General features: G+C 39.8%; 1 long non-coding RNA gene across 1 annotated transcript; it reads right to left on the bottom strand.

Annotated features, from left to right (window-relative positions):
- Positions 731-2,089, bottom strand: LOC109227412. Its single transcript, XR_002068292.1, has 3 exons — positions 1,780-2,089; positions 1,634-1,705; positions 731-887 (listed from the first exon to the last, which is right to left on the bottom strand). It is a non-coding gene; the product is annotated as an uncharacterized LOC109227412 (long non-coding RNA).

The raw sequence follows: 16,766 nt of genomic DNA, 5'->3' as shown, positions 1-16,766 counted from the left end.
GCGCCCAAATAGGGCGCAATTTTTACTAAAAATCCCAATACTTTATGATCCCACCGGCCCCTAGAGAACTAGCCGTACAAACCACAAAAAAGTAAACGCAACTATTTCTTTCCAATCATCCAAGTAATAAAACTTCCACAAATGAGGAATTTAAAGCAGCATATATAGAAAATACCCATGCAAGCTAATGGACTAAATAGTAGGCAATAGTTTACTACAAACGCTAACATAGCCAAGGATGACTTCCCACTTTCACTAGCAATCCTGTCACCAACAGAGGCCAAAGATAGACTTGCCATGTGAATTTTTCTTTCCCAGTTCCCTAGCGGCGGACTGAGAGGTAGGATCGGACATCACCACAAGTACCACCTCCAGCACGCTCTGTGGCTCCACCAATATGTCACGCGAAGGCAGAGTAGTTCAACGGTTGCTGCTGGTCCATATCATCACAGTTTGAGCCGTTGGAGATACCAGAACAAGTGGGTGTAGAGTAGCTCTGGGATTCCATTATCTGTCTATTCAGCTGCAATGCATCAGATACTGGGGTACCCTGGACGTTGGTCACATCGGGGGATCCAGACTCCACCAGGTCCTCTAGCCCTATTCAGTGCATGATGATGGCGAGACTCATGGAGATATGGCTAAAAGTATTTTGTGAATAAGTAACTTGGTTGAACCAGGGGAACTAACACACATGCTGAAACATTAGGGACCCTTACCTTGCGCCCTTTTGAGAGTTTATTCTGAGCCTCCAGCTTTGCACGATACTCTCTCCGCCTGACAGTAGCCTGGTACTGTTTTGCATTGACAAATATTGGCTCATCTTGCTGATAGTCAAGAGGAAGTGGCACTCGAGCAGATATGGGGCCTAACATTTGTGGATAAACCTGAAGCAAACTGATAGATAATTAGTATCTCACAACGCGTATGAAGAACAAACACTCGCTTAAAAAAGGACTTGATCTCAGATTTTGCAAATCATGGGCTAAAAGAAATCCACTTAGGTATATCTATATAAGTACATTTAATACTGAGACCTGGGATCAAACTTAGTCCCCTAAGCACAGATGACATTTGATATGTAAAATAGCATCAATTCTTTGAGTGCTTGTACCTACTTAGAAGTTCATAAGGATCTTGAAATTTGAAAAGCAAATGCCACATGAAAGTTACAGTCAGTCAGACTTACAGCCACAGTTTATTTTCCCATAATCAATAATCAAGGAGAACAGAGAAAAAATTTCCACTAGAGGTTTAAATCGTTCAATGCCTATGGACTATGGTCAGTGTCTATATGCACAAAAACCAGGTCAAAAAGAAGTTATTCTTAGATGGAAATCTTAATTTGCAAGTAAAACACTTACAATGAAATTACTTAGAACATTAAATGAGCAATTGCCTACTAACGAAATATTAATTGCTTATAGAGCCATCTGTACTTAAACTGGCATTGGCTCAAACAAACAATCTTCCAGGGGTTAAAAAATTTAAAATTAAGAAAAAAAGCAGTTTGATAAAGAACGAACACTGCTAGAACGAAAAAGACTCACCTTTTCTTTTAACTAAAAACTAGAAATAAATAATACTGCACGTCATCAGTACAAGTAGTATAGTTGAACATGAATGTACTTACCGTAGAGCATTATATTGTCCACAAGCAGCAAGACAGTAAGGAAGGATCAGAGTACCCAAAAGGTGCATAAGCCTAGAAATGACATTGTGAGATGTCATCACTTGATCAGAAATTACAGCATATGAAAGGAATTACGAACAACTCACAATTTGTTTGTGGTTTCCCTGGTAAGTGCAATCATGCTCGTGACTCGACAGCGTTGATTCACTTTGAGCTTCATCAGGCTTTTCAATACTTTTAGAATAGCCTGAACATGATCAAAACAGATCAACCTTAGTATGAAGTATCTAAAAGTCCAAAGCGAAGTAGTAAAAGCAGAGGCAAGAACAAATTTGAGTCTAAAAAATATCGATACTCATGAAGAGCTTGTAAACCAAATATTCCCTTCATCCTATTTTATAAGGAGTTTGAAAGGGTTTAAGATGTTAATTTAGATTAAGTATTATATAGTGGCAAAGAAAGAAACTATTACTAAAATATACTAGTAAAGTTAGTTTGATAGATAAAACATCACATCAAAGTTGTAAAAGTGAGTAGTTGAATGCTTGTGAAATTCTTTTGATTAGTAAATGCATGTGAATTCTTGAAAGTTGTAAAAGTCGCTTTAGATAATATTATTAGACGAACGGTTGAATGACAGCCATATAAATAAGGACAGAGTAAGTAGGAAATATAACCTGATCAGTTCTAAGATAGCATGGGATTACATTGACTAGATTGAATGTACTACATACATGCATAACTAAGATGTTGAAGGGAGAAGGTTAGTGACAAATTATTTCATTTCACAACTCTCTTGTTTCTTAGGTTCTTCAAATTTCTAGTTAATCCTTCATGACTAGGTGGCTACAATGGTCTAGCACCTGAAGCTTTAAGTTAAAGTCTTTTTTCCAAGACCAACACAAGCAAAAACAAGTCCAGAATATGAGTTCCATAGTTCCAATCTTCTTCAACAACTATTAATCCAAACACAGCTCACCCATATATATCATGGGTTCCAATGAAGTCCACAACCAAAAGACATAACATATTAATAATAAAGCTACATCCATGTTAAATGGATATATCATCTCCTGTCACGACCCAAACCCCGGTCGTGATGGCGCCCAACACATTGTTAAGCAAGCCCGACCATTCAACAACAAATCTCAACTTATGATAATTCAGGAATTCGAACACAGATACTAAATTACTAAACCATCTTATCAAACTACTATGAGCACGGAGTAGTATACTGAAAACCAACAAAAATACTAGAGCATAACCCAAAACAGGATCCGGTGTCACGATTACGAGCCTCTAATACAGAGTGTCATCCTATAACAAGACTTTCTAAGAAACAGAATAATGAAAGATAGGGATAGGAGGGAAGGATCAAGGCTGCGAACGCCATGCAGCTACCTCGATGCTCCCGGTGAAATGCTGCTCAGCTAGACAAGTCCTCCCTCAAACTGTGATGCACCTAAATCTGCACACAAGATGCAGGGAGTAAAGTGAGTACTCCGACTCAGTGAGTAATAAGCATAAATAATAACTGAAGATAAGAAATCACAAAAAAAACACAAGGCAACTATAACGGGCAGTACCAAGCCTTTAACAGTGAGACCGGCAAGTCAATAAAGTAATAGTACAGAAAGAACCATGACAGGTAACGGGTAAGGAATGATGCAATGATGCAATGCAATGCAAATACCGGTACACTCAGGTACCCACTGCGGCGTGCAGTCCGAGCCAACCATATATTTTACGTCGACGGCGCTCACTGGGGGTGTGTACAGACTCCGGAGGGGCTCCTACAGCCCAAGCGCAAATAAGCCATCTCGTGGCACCAACCAGGCCCTCGGCCTCAATATCACATAGTACTGCTGCGGCGTGCAGGCCGAGCCATCCATAAATCTAGAAATCACAATAAGCCCCTCGGGCACTTTTAAATCAGAAATCCACAGCCCAAGATATCATTTAAAATATCATTTGAATTTTCAAGTTTAGAAAAAGGGGCTGAGTTTGCAAAAATAGTACTTAACACCTTGAATTGAGGTTAAACAATGTGCAAAGTATGCAAATCAGTGGAATCAATCCCTGAAGGATCCAAATAACCGGCACGAAGCCCAAATACAACAGTCAAATACAAATAACGATGATTTCCAACAAATCCTAGTAGAAAAACATAGTAAAACATCACCGGGACGGACCAAGTCACAATCCCCAATAACCAACAGCCCCGCACTCGTCATAGAGCGCGTGCTTCGCCTCAATATAGCGGTACGATGTGAAATTCCGGGGTCTCAAACCCTCAGTACATCATTTACACCCATTACTCACCTCAAGCCGGCCCAAAGTCTAGCTCGCTATGCCTTTTCCTCTCGAATTGACCTCCTCGCGCGTCAAATTTGATCAAGACCACAAGGAATACATTACAATAGGCTAAGGGGATATAACCCAATCGAAAAGACTCGAAAAACATCGAAAATCACGAAGTTGGCAAAACCCGAGCCCCGGGCCCACTTCTCGAAAAATTATAAAATTCACATCATCGGATTCCTCGTCTCGCCACGAGTCTATGCATATCAAATTTATCAAAATCGGAGTTCATTTGACCTTCCAAATTCCATTTTTAACTTACAATTTCTCAAGCCCTAACTTACCCTCTTTTTTATGAATTTCCACTAATTTTCATGTTAAATCTACCATAAACTCGAATAATTAGGCCAAGGGACTTACCTCCAATCGATTCCCAGTCGAAACTTTCAAAAGATCCTCGCCCAAAGCTCTCAAGGTCGCTCAACAATGGTGGAAAATACCCCAAGCTCGCGGATGAAATATGATATTATAAAACCCCTTCTGCCTACAGCGATTTTCGCTTATGCGGTCCCGCTTACGCATATGCGGGACCGCTTCTGCGGCCATTTCCCCGCTTATGCGGTTTCTCACTTAACTTACCACTTCCGCCTTTGCGACATATTCTCCGCTTCTGCGGATTACCCAAGACCGCTTCTGCGGTTATTCACTCGCACCTGCGGACCCGCTGATGCGAAAAGGGGTCCGCTTATGCGGAACTCATCAATTCAACACAAGATCGCTTCTGCGCTTTTCCACCCGCTTCTGCAGTCCATTTCCGCAGAACCGGAAATACCAGATGACAAAAATCTCAGACCTGAAGCAACTTCCAAAAACTCTCGTTTAACCACTCGAATTCACCCCGAGGCCCCCGGGACCTCAACCAAAAGCACCAACACATCCTAACACCTCATTCAAACTTGTTTCAATCCTCAAAACACATCTAACAACGCTAAAACCATTAAATCACATCGGATTCAAGCCTAAGTTTCTTAAAAACTTCCGAATTACGCATTCGATCAAAAACCCGACCAAAACACCTCCGAATGACCTGAAATTTTGCACACATCCAAAATCACCTAACGGAACTACTGCAACTCTCGGAAATCTGTTCCGACCCTCGGATCAAAATCTCACCTATCAACCGGAATTCGCCAAAATACTAACTTCGCCAATTCAAGCATAATTCTGCACCGGACCTCCAAAATCAAATCCGATCGCACTCCTAAGTCACAAATCATCCCCCGAAGCTAACCGAATCACCGGAAATCACATCCGAGCCCTCTAACTCATTAGTCAACGTCCGGTTGACTTTTCCAACTTAAGCCTTCTTGAAAGAGACTAAGTGTCTCATTGGCTACCGAAACCAATCCGAATCAATTATAACACACCAAATACTGATAGTGAAACATGAAGAACCATAATGTGGGGGAAACGGGGCAGTACTCACGTGACGACGGGCCGGGTCGTCACATCTCCTATCAGTCCTGCCAATTTAGTAAAGAACTCTAGCAACTTTCTATTGGCTAGGGGGAATCTGTTTTTTTTTCCTTTTCCTTGTTCCATCATAAAACATCCGCAAGACTTCAAAAACGGAAAGCAGACACTCGCCCTTCTAAACCGGGTATTTGTATATTGAGCATGGCCATCATCTTTCCAAGATGAATGTTGTGTCGCAACAAAGAATTACATCGATATTCGCCACATTCAATACATGGCATGTGTTCCTCAGTATTCTACCGTACAACGGTGGTAAAATATACAAAATGTAGTTCATTTGGTCATTGTAGATAGTAGTGCCCATTCCTTTGTATCAATGAGATGATGGAAATACCAGTATTTGGCGTAAAACATTGTAACCTTATACAAGTTATTAAGATTCCAATTGATGGCTAGTACAAGACCAAAAGGACAGAGAGGTGGCACAAGTCATTTCCATAGACACGCATCCAATTTCCAGCTTTAAGATGACTAAGTTTTAAAATTTAAAAAATTGCAAAAAGTGTACTTAGCAACATTAGCATTCATCTTGCTATGCTCGGGTAGTTAAAGGGTATTTTATTCCAAAGTTATAGAGCTCGCAAGAAATATGATTACCAGTCAACATATTTCTGAAATATGAGTTATTTCTATGATAACCATTTTAATTTCAAAAACACTAAATCAAGAGTTTCTTTATACATGTCTTTATTAATTATTGATTTGTGCAATACCAGATGTTCAGAATCACTTTTGCAGTCGCTCCTTACCAGGCTAACAGAGGCGCGCAATGCATTGGAATAAAAGGATGGGGCCAATCCAATTTAATCTCAACCTACAAACCATCAATTTGACATTTCGTTCCACATTCTTTCTCGCGTTGCAAGGCTAAAGTAAGAAAAACCAAACTTTATCTGATTACAACTCAGTAAGTATGTATTCACCACAAATTCAACCACAGTACAGTAAGTATCAGCAGAACACAGAAGATCACAGGCCATCTCCATTTGTCTTAGTTTAGGCCATAGCTTCAATATTTTTGCACACTGTATATTTGCATCTTAAAAGACTTCAAATAATTAAGTCGATAACATTACCTGCTTGAAAAGGCATGTTGCTTTTCCCATAGATTTTGTTTTCTCCTTCAGTAGCAACTTCAGGGCATGATTGACCCGTTGACTGAGTAGAAGAGGAATCCTGATCTTGAAAATGAAAACCGAAATGCTCGGGATTCTGAGGACCAGGAAAACTCAACCATTGTTGCATTTGTGATTCTTTGCTAGTCCACCAACTAGGTCAAACACTGATCGATGGGGCTGTTGAGACGCTACTATGATCAGTCTTTTTGAAGCAAGTCCTGCATTCTGCTAATCATCTGTGACCTCGTTCAGAAACTCAAAAAGCCCCGAATAACTACACCTTACACATGAGAGTATGACCTAAGCAGAATAATTGAAGGCTGAACTTCTCTTACCTTTATTTCAGTTCCAGCATACGAATAAAGTTTTACTCTTGAGACTTGACAAACTAAGTAGAGTGTGTCTATTTATAACTTTGACGCAAATTATCATGTTAAACTACATTAATGTTATGTCAATAATCATATTCAACTTCCAGCAAGAAAACTGCAAATCCTTCAACTTGTACATACATATTTGTCCTTCAAAAGTCTCAGCTTTTAAATTAAATGTTTTAGCAAGAAGTTAACACTCAGTAAACAGCAGCCCTTCTAGTAAAATCTGAGGAACAACCAACAAAAGTATGCTTTTGATAGAAGTGGTCAAAATAAACAGTTTTTAGAAGCTTTAGCCAAACAGGCTCTACAACAAGAGCAACAAATAAATATCAACAACATCTAAGCCTCAATCCAAACTAGGGGTGGCAAGTGGGCTGGTCGGGACTCGGGTCAGAATAGACGTGTCTTAAATAGGTAATGTAAAAACGGATAAATAATCCGACCCAACCTATATTTAATATGGATAGAAAATGTGTTAACCGGCGGATAACATGTATATCCATTTATGATCACATTTTTTAGAGAATTCCTAGTCTCTCAAACTTGAGGAAACTTCAATTTGAATCTTTACCGATGCAAAAATTAAATCTGTTAGTTATCTATTGGTTATCCATTGATTTGACCCGTATTTAAAATGTTCAATATCCAACCCATTTTTAGCGGATAATATGGATGGACCGCTGTTTTTTTTTAAACCACTTTACCACCACTAATCCAAACTAATTGGAGTTGGCTATATAAAACATCAGTATCTCTTTCGCTCCAATTTGGAACCCTTTAGAGTACCAAATCTAGGTATACAAAATTAAACATACAGTAACCTGAGAAAATCCCAAGATTTTGAAATACTAACATGCACCAAATTCAGACCCAAGAATCCACAACAAACCCGACAAATCAACCTTTTAACATCAACCAATCAAAAAGAAAACTGAACGTAAAAGACTGGAACAATATTATAGGAGCAGCAGCACCAGATAAAAGAACCTTCTAGAGCTTATGCAGAACCTTCTAAATGACTCAGGTACTTGTCCCCTTTCTCAAAACCCCCATAATTCAGCTTCTTTCTATCAAGCTATCCACTTCTTATTTTATTTTATTTTTGCTGCCGAGTTATTCGGCTTCTTCGACGACGATTTTTTAGTTGGAAACAAAGAGACAGAGGTTCTTTTTTCTTTTTTTCACTACGTGGAAATGAAGAAGACTTTGGTTTTGCTTTTAGTTTTATATATTTAGACTGTGTTTGGAAAGCCACATAGGAATTGAATTTTGGTATAATTGGATGTCAGTTTGACATGTTTGTTTGGCTAAGTAATTATTTGACCAGCATGAAATTGGATATAGTTGGAGGGGATATAATTACACTCTTCAATTATCAAGAGGAGGCGAAATCGGCGGTAATTACAAGGTTACTTTTTAGTTTATTTTCTTTTTGTTTTTATTTTAATGTATTTTCTTTATAACTTTTTATTTCGATTATTTTACTTTTTTTAATTTTATTTTTAATTTTTAATTTCTTTTGAAATTTTAAAATATATTTTTCTTTTTACATTATTTATCTTTTATTTCTCTACCTTTAATTCTTGTGATTCCATGTAATTAAATATATTTTATTTTTTATTTATTTTATTATTCTATTTTTCTACACCTCCTAAATTAGAAATACCGAGTTATTAAGAAACTTGGCATACAATGAATGATGCACTTAAAGTGAAATTTCGTTGTTGAATGTGGTTATAAACTTATTATGTTTCCTAATCTTAAGTTATAGTGGAATTTACTATTTATGTTGGAATTTGATATATGTTGAACTTTTTTTTTTTGGATTTGAAATTGTGTTATATTTATGGTTCCAATTTACTTGTTTTATTAGTATTGGCTCACATTGCATGTTGATCATTTTTTAGTTAGAATTGATAGATTAGTTTTGTCAAACATTTGAATAATATTATGACATTATATTTATAAATACTAATTTATTTTATCAAACATGACTTTCGTGATGTTCTTACAAAATGTGTGTTTNCTAAACTAAATATTATTAATTTGGAAAATATATATATATATATATATATATATATATATATATATATATATAAGTTTTACAATATTCGTTATAAATATATGATTACTAATTAATGTATATTCACGAAAAAATATATATCTTAAATACCAAATATAATATCATTTTGTGTTGGCCCAAAAGGTCATCTTATGTTATAGAACTCGATTCCGTATTCCGAGGCCTTCAACACCTCCTTTTATCTCTCCTCAATTTGCGTGCACAGTCCGAGCGTGTTTCTGGAAAGTTTTTATGTGGAAAGCTGAGAAAAATAATAATTTTTTCCTTTAAAAGTTGATTTAGTTGACTTCGGTCAACGTTTTGTATAAACAGACCGGGACTCGTATTTTGATAGTCTCGGTGGGTCCGTATTGAAATATGTGACCTAGGCGTATGCCCGAAATCGGATTCGGAGATCCCTAGCTCGAGTAATGAATTTTTGTTAAAAATTGTAAGTCTGAAAATCTAATGGTTCAACGAATTTGATTAATGCTTGATCTCGTTGGTATCGCCGTATTTTGGTTTTGGAGCCCGGTACAGGTTTAATATAATATTTAAGTCATGTCCATAAAATTTGGTGAAAATCGAAATTGATTTGACATGATTCAGGCATCTGGTGGAGAAAATAGGAATTTCAAAGTGATTTTAAGAATTTCATGTGATTTGGTGCTAAATTCGTAGTTCTAGGAGTTATTTTGGCGATTTGATCGCACTAGCAAGTTCGTATGACGTTTTAAGACTTGTGTGCATGTTTGATTTGGAGCCCCGAGGACTCGGGTGAGCTTTCAACAGGCTACGGAGTGATTTGAACTTAGGAAATTTTTGCTGGATTGCTTCAGGTCTGTAGACTTCACAATTGTGAGGTGTGGCTCGCATTTGCGAGCAGTAGGGCTGGGAGGGGACCTTTGCAATTGCGATCAGCACATGCCGCATTTGCGAACAATTGTTCACATTCGCGATGTTAGTAGGCCCCGGACAGTCTTCGCATTTGCGAAGGGATATTAGCATTTGCGGGGTTTGCTGATCGCAAATGCGATACCTGCAACTGATCAAAATGATTTTGGACGGGATTTTTCATTCATTCTTCAATTTTTTCAAACCTAAAACACAAGAGGGGATTTCCCAAAGACCATTTCTTCCCCAAATCATAGGTAAGTGATTCTCAACTAGCTTCTTTCAATCTTTCACTTCATTTTACAAGATTTCAACCTAGAATTTAAGGTTTTCATGGTGGAATTGAGGATTTTTTTGTAGAAGCTAGGGATTTTGAAATTTGTAATTTAGACCTCAAATTGAGGTCGGACCAAAATCAATTATATATCCAGGCTTGGGGGTGAATGGGTAACGGGTTTTGATCCGAATTTCAGATTTGGACCAACAGGCCCGGGTGTTGACTATTCCAAAATAGCCTAAATTGAATTCCTTGCTTACGTGGGTCTTAAGGCTTAAATTAAATCGTTTGGTTGGTAATTTGCTAGATTCTATTGGTCCGGAGGCTTGTGTGAAGGGAAAAGCTGTGATTGAGCTTTGAGTTTGTCTGTGGGATCGAGGTAAGTGTTGTGTCTAAATTTGACTCGAGGATTTGGGACCCTTGACTTAATTGCTGTGTGAAATCCATGTGAGTGGCGTATAGGTGAAGTGACGAGTACCTATGCGCCGCCAAGTTATCTGTTTTGCCTGTTTTCTTCCCGTTCTTATTAAATTGTTTTCCTGCCTTAACTGTTACATGCTTTATTGATATTTCCATGTTTGATTGCCACTTGCCGGATATTGGTTTTCGTTGTTAAAAGTATTAGATATCATATAGTTTTATTGTCTCATGTTATTGGCTTAAGCTGGTTTATCGGTGTTTTATGGTATATTTTGGATTGATTTTGCTAAGTAGTATTAATTGAGTGAAGTATCATGTCACGACCCGGATTTCCCACCGTTGGGACCGTGATAGCGCCTAATTTTCGGATGCTAGGTAAGTCAACAATTAAAGATTTAATACACTAACCCTTGATCAAATCAGTAATTAATAGCAATTAAACCAAAACAGATTAAAGAGTGCAGAATTTCATAATAACCCAAGTGCTTACACACAACTACCCAGAAACTGGTGTCACAATTCACGAGCTTCTAAGAGTCACTACAAATACTGGCTCAAAGAAGTACAATTGTTTTGAATTAAAAGAAACAGTAAACTAGAATAACTGGAAGGGGACTCCAGGGTCTGTGAATGCCAGCAAATCTACCTTGGGTATCTTGTGGGTCTGAATGCATCAACTCGGGTCAACTCGGTCCAGTACTGAAATCTGCACAAAAAATGCATAGTGCAGTATCAGTACAACCGACCCCATGTACTGGTAAGTGTCGAGCCTAACCTCGGCGAAGTAGTGACGAGGCTAGGACAAGACACATACACAAACCTGTGTAGTTAAACAATATGCTAGCAGAATAATAATTAATAGAAGCTAAGCAAACATTAATGGGAGGGGGAAACATTCTATGGGGTACCAAAAATAAAAAATCATGGCATCAAAGGAATTTAAACAGCTAGTACACTTGAACCGGTAATAACAAGTAGACACAACAAATGAAAAATGAACGGCATCACCCTTCGTGCTTTTACTCTCAGCCTCACCAGATAATCAATGATTGAAATGTGCACGACATCACCCTTCGTGCTTTACCACTCAACCTCACCATATGAATAATAAAAATATACACGGCATCACCCTTCGTGCTTTATCACTCTTCCCCACCACATAAGTAATTGAAACGTGCACGACATCACCATTCGTGCTTTATCACTCTACTTCACCAAAACAGAGACAACAATAATATAAAGATGGAAATGGCAACAACAAGTCTTACTTCAACACTTAATTTCACAATACCAATCTCAACTTTGGGTAAAAACCCCATCAGTACCAAATTCCATAAAACATGATAAGAAACTTCTCAACACCTCGAATAACTAGTTTACACATGAACAATATGATTAAAAAAATAATACAACATTTCCAAGAATAAGACTCACTCACATGTTATGACTCGACAACAATATATAGATACTCGTCACCTCACTTATACGTTGTACTCAACACCCAAACACGTAGCAAATAAGCAAATACCACCTAATCCCTCAAGCTAAGGTTAGCCACAACACTTACCTCGCTCCTTCGGCCAAACTCAAGGCTCAATCACCGCTTTGCCTCTAGTATCCATCTCCAAATCACTCGTATCCAGCCATAATTAACTCAATACCATCAATTATTTCTAAAGGAATCAACTACAATGCATAAATTTAGTTTTCCCCAAAAAGTCAAAAATTGACCTCGGGCCCGCTTGGTCAAAATCCGAGGTTCGGACCAAAATTCATTTACTCATTTACCCCCGAGCCCGGATATATAATAGGTTTTGAAATCCGACCCCAATTCGAGGTCTAAATCTCTAATTTTCCAAATCCCTAGTTTCTACCCAAAAACCCCCAATTCTACCATGGAAATCTTAGATTCTAGGTTGAAGTTCATGAAATGTATTGGGTAATTGAAAGAAAGTGGATTAGAATCACTTACCAAAAATTTGGGGAAGAAAATCTTGTGGAAGAATCGCCTCTAGGTCTCTTTCTGGTCTGTTTTAAGTGTTGGGCGATAGTGTTCATCGCGATCGTGTGAACACTATCGCGTTCGCGAAGAGCAGCCTCATAAGGACTTACGCGATCGCAGGAACCACTACGCGTTCACGAAGGTTTAGCCCGCCCTACCATCGCGTTCGCGATACAGGGCTCGCCTTCGTATAGGGTTTCCCAGGTCCCCTGACCAGCCTACCTAAAGCTACGCACTTGTAGTCGACCGTTCGCGTTTGCGTAGAGAAACTCCCCCCAATGCTCCGCGTTCCCGACCCTGGTCTCGCGTTCGCATAGAGTGAAGTCCTCCCCAGGCAGATTCCCCTTCATGATCGTGAGAATGGCTTCACGATCGCGAAGCACAAAGTATCAGAATACCAAATGCAGCAAAACACACCAGATTTCTAAGTCTAAAACATCTTGTAGTCTATCCGAAACTCACCCGAGCACTCGGGCCTCCAAACCAAACATGCACACAAGTCAAAAAAATCATACGAACTTGCTTGCGCAATCAAATTACCAAAATAACACCTAGAACTACGAATTTAGCACCAAATTGCATGAAATTTTCAAGAGAGTTTTAAAACTTCTATTTTCTCAACTAAAGGTCCGAATCACATCAAATCGGTCCCGTTTCTCACCAAATTTTACAGATAAGGTATAAATATCATAACGGACCTGTATCGGGCTCCGGAACCAAAATACAGACTCGGTACCAACAAGATCAAATATTAACCAAATTCTTACACCTTTATAATTTCAGTCTTACTATTTTCTTTAAAAATTCATTTCTCGGGCTAGGGACCTCGGAATTCGATTTCGGGCATACGCCCAGGTCCCATATTTTACAACGGACCTACCGAGACTATCAAAACACGGGTCCGGGTTCGGGTCTGTTTATCCAAAACGTTGACCGGAGTCAACAAAAATCAACTTTTTTAGGCCAAATATTATTATTTCATCAATTTTCCACATAAAAGCTTTCTCGTCCGGGCTGCGCATGCAAAGAGAGATAAAATTAGGTTTTTAAGACCTGGGAACACGGAATTGAGTTCTAAAACATAAGATGACCCTTTGGGTCATCACATATCATAATGTACCAGCTTTCCATTTGCTTTGGTTTGAGACTTAAATATTGTGAAGAAGTTTTGAATTAAACTGTGAAATTTCTGTTCTTACTGTGTAATTGGTACTGATATGGTGGGATTGGATTGCACACCTCAATAGGAGGAATAAGGGTGATATATTGAGGAGGAATAAGGGTGAAATATTATTATAAGGTGGGATTGCGCGCCGTAACAGGAGGAATAAGGGTGATATATTGAGGAGTAATAAAGGTGAATGTTCATATTATTACTGATTATATGGTGGGGTTGGGATGCGCGCCGCATCAATTTATGTGTTTATGTATCTTTCTTCTACCGTGTAGGTTATTATGTAGTTTTGTATCTCACTTAAGGGTTGGTTATAGTTGGATACTGAAAAGATACTTGAGTTCTGTATTCATCCTTTGCAAGTTTCTGTTTCATTTTGTTCCGTACTTCTTTCCACTTTAGTATATGTTGTATACAGGTTATATTGTAATTGTCCCGCTGTAGCCTCGTCACTACCTCGTCGAGGTTAGGCTCAGCATTTACCAGTACATGGGTTCGGTTGTACTGATACACTCTGCAAAGATTTTGGAGCTGGTAATGGCTGATTGAGAGATTGGCTTCAAATTTCACAGTTAGGAGACCCAAGGTAGTTCTGTTGGCGCTCGCAGGCCCTGGCGTCCCCTTCTACGTCTCTATAGTACTATTTTATTTATTTCTAAAACAGATGTAATTTCTTTCAAACCGATATTTGTAGAAAATCATAGCATGTTCGTGGATTATGACACCAGATTCTGGGTAATAATAGTTATAACTTAAGTTTGTTTACTTATATTCATTGAAATGTAAAGGAAATTGGTTAATAACACTCTAACATTGGCTTTCCTAGCGAGTGTGATGTTAGGCGCCATCACGGTCCCGTTGGTGGGAATTCTGGGTCGTGACAAGTTGGTATCAGAGCACTAGATTGCCTAGGTATCACAATTCACGAACAAACTTAGTAGAGTCTGAGGGATCGGTACGAAGACGCATGTGCTTATCCCCTAAAGGCTACAAAGTTTAGGAACAAATTCACTTCTATTCTTCTCTGTCATGCTATTTGATCTCTCAATGCTAATTGAACTCTCTACTATTGTTCCTACGCAGATGGCGAGGATACGTACTGCTTCATCAGCTAAGCAGCAGCAGAGTCTCCAGTGGCAGAGGACGAGGCTGAGGCCGTTCTAGAGGACGAGGAAGGGGCAGGGCTAAGCCCAGAGCTCGAGCAGCAGCACGAACAGCTAAGCCTCAGGTAGAGTTTGATGAGGAAGCTCCAGCCCAGACCGTTCCAGCAGGGCCAACTCAGGTTCCAGAGGGGTACATTGCTACCCCGGTACTTCAGGATGCTTTGGTCTGTCTACTGGGCCTCATGGAGAGTGTGGCACAGGCCGACACATTCCCTATAGCACCAGCCGTCTCTCGGGTTGGGGAGGAGCATACTCCCGCTACCCACACTCCGGAGTAGATGGCTCCTCAGTTTCAGGCTCCAGCAGCTCAGCCCGTTGGGTAGTTCCGCCGGGTATTTCAATACAGATCGGTGATGGGTCAGCTATGTCTTTTGAGGCTTTGTGGAGATTGGATAGTTTTACCAAGCTTTTCCTAGTTCACTATCGCGATACATCTTCAGAGGATCCCCAGGACTATCTGGGCAGTTGTCATGAGGTTTTACGGAACATGGGGATAGTGGAGACCAATGGGGTCAGCTTTGCTACATTTCATCTGTCAGGTTCCACCAAGAGATGGTGGAATGATTTTGTGTTGACTAGACCAGCTTGGTCACCTACTTTGACTTGGGATCAGTTCCTACTGATATTTCTTGAAAAGTTCCTTCTATACTCTGATAGAGGACTATCGCAGGCAGTTCGAGCGTCTCCAGCAGGGCAGTATGTCCGTCACTCAGTACGAGACCCGCTTTATTGATTTGGACCGTCATGCTCTTCTTATACTTCCTACCGAGAGAGAGAGATGGTGAGGAGGTTTATTGAGGGACTTGCTCAGCCTATCAAATTGCAGATTTCTGTCCAGGATGCAGCCAATGTGGCCAGATGAGTTGAGAAGGTTCTATCCCAGGGGAGTGGTCAGGGGTCTGACAAGAAGCCACGTCACTCTAGTGGATTCAGTTGGGCCTCGTTGGAGGTCGGGGTACTTTCGGTAGGAGCCATTCTCCTAGGCCATTTCATTCAGCACTTCAGACATCTCATGGAGCTTCAGGGAGTCGTGGCCCTTATGTACCTCCTTGAGGGCAGCCAGCTTATAGTGCACCACCAGCTCCTATCTGAGCACCTCCTGTACAGAGTTATTATCGCATCCAACCAGCTCGTCAAGGCCATTGTCAATTTCCACAGCCGCAGTATCAGGATGGATATTTCGAGTGTGGTGAGTATGAGCATATTCGGAGGACCTGTCCGAGATTAGTGGGCATTCCGCCATAGCAGTAGGGTTCTGGTGCCATGATTCCAGTACCGCCCGCTTAGCCAGCTAGAGGTAGGGGTTAGGGAACGAGAGGTAGAGGTCAGGCCGCTAGAGGTGGAGATCGGGCCGTTAGAAGTGGAGGCTAGGTCGCTAGAGGTGGAGGCCAACCAACAGGAGGTCGTCCGAGAGATATGGTTCAGCGTGGTGGGGCCCAACCCCGATGTTATGCTTTCCCAAACAGGCCTGAAGGTGAGTTATCCGAATTATCACAGGTACTATTTCAGTTTGCAGTAGAGATGCTTCAGTTCTATTTGATCCAAGGTTTACATACTCTTATGTGTCATCTTACTTTGCTTCATATTTGATTGTGCCTCGTATTCTTTGAGTGCTCCCGTGTATGTGTCCACACCGGTAGGGGATTCTATTATTGTAGATCGTGTCTATCATTCGTGTGTGGTTATTATCGGGGGTGTTAAGACTAGCGTAGATCTCGTACTTCTCGATATGGTTGATTTCGATGTTATTTTAGGGATGGATTAGCTGTCACCTTATCATGTTATATTGGACTGTCACGCCAAGATCAT

Source organism: Nicotiana attenuata, chromosome 6 (assembly GCF_001879085.1).
Source record: "Nicotiana attenuata strain UT chromosome 6, NIATTr2, whole genome shotgun sequence".
NCBI lineage: Eukaryota > Viridiplantae > Streptophyta > Magnoliopsida > Solanales > Solanaceae > Nicotiana > Nicotiana attenuata.
Note: the sequence above shows the minus strand (reverse complement) of the source record. Positions and strands in the feature narration are given on the sequence as shown.